Below are 1327 nucleotides of genomic sequence, written 5' to 3' on the forward strand. Positions count from 1 at the left end.
CAAGTCTCCGAGCGCCCGGCCAGGTGGCGCAGTGAGTGGGCATCCTCCTGTGCACCAGAAGGTTGCCTCCCTGTCCGATGCCCGGGTGGCAGGCTCAGTCCCTGGTAGGGGGCATGCAGGGAGCAGTCGATCTGTCTCTCTCATCTCCCTTTCTCTCTCTAAAGTCAATAAAAATATTTTTTAAAAAGACTTAAAAAATAAAGAAAACCTCTGAGAAATTTTGCAATAAATGAACAAGTCTAAACAAAAGTTTCTCATGGAGAAAAGGGAACTCTCACAAACTGCTGGTGGGAACGCAGACTGGCGTAGCCACTGTGGAAAACACCATGCAGGTTCCTCAAAAAACTAAAAATGAACTGCCTTATGACTCAGCAATTCCATTTCTGGGTATATATTCCAAGAAACCCAAAACACTAATTTGCAAGAATATATGCATCCCATGTTCATTGCAGAATTATTTGCAATAGCCAAGATATGGAAGCAATCCAAATGCCCGTCAATAGATGAGTGGGTATAAAAGGTGTGGAACAGCCCAGTGTGGCTCAGGGGTTGAGCATCAGCCTATGAACCAGGAGGTTGTAGGCTTGATCCCCAGTGCTGGGCATGCAGGAGGCAGCCGATCAATGATTCTCTCTCATCATTGTGTTTCTAACTGTCTCTCTCTCTGAAATCAATAAAAAAATATTTAATAAAAATTAAAAAATAAAAGGTGTGGGACAATGGAATATTACTCCCTGGCTGGTTGCTCAATGGTTAGAGCATCTGAGAGCAGGTCGCTGCCCTGGAAAGCAGCGGGGTGCGGGTGGGGCCGTGGCTGGGTGGGCACAGCCCGGGACCCTTGCAGCTGGCGCAGCGGTGCCAACCAGCCTGCGGGTCTATTTGCCCCTGACGCAGGCAGAACGCGGAGAGAAGGCCCGGGTGGTGCTGCGGCAAGTGCTCCATCCCTTCCCAGAGCGCGCAGCCTCGGTGCGGTTGGAGCATCGGGACATAAATAGCCTGAAAGACGCTTTAATAATTCACACCAACAGCCAGTACCTCCTGCCGAGCGCCGCTAGCTACTCCGCTTCCTTGGAGGCCCTGGCTTTGCCCCGGCAGGTGCTGCTGGAAGCCGCGGAGCTGGGGCGCGGGAGCAGGTGAGGCGGCGGGACAGGCGTGCGCCTGGAGGGGAGGAGCGCGGGCCGGGAAGGGCCACCTGCGGACAGACTAGCACAGCCCCCAGGCGGCTGTGGGGTGGAGGCTGGTTTGGGATGAGGTAAAGGGCAAAGAGCACCCACTTTGGAGCCAAAACCTGTCTGCCCACTGTGACCCTGTGCACCCCCCCGCTCCC

This window comes from Myotis lucifugus, unplaced genomic scaffold, assembly GCF_000147115.1.
Source record: "Myotis lucifugus unplaced genomic scaffold, Myoluc2.0 scaffold_422, whole genome shotgun sequence".
In the NCBI taxonomy this organism is placed as follows: Eukaryota; Metazoa; Chordata; class Mammalia; order Chiroptera; family Vespertilionidae; genus Myotis; species Myotis lucifugus.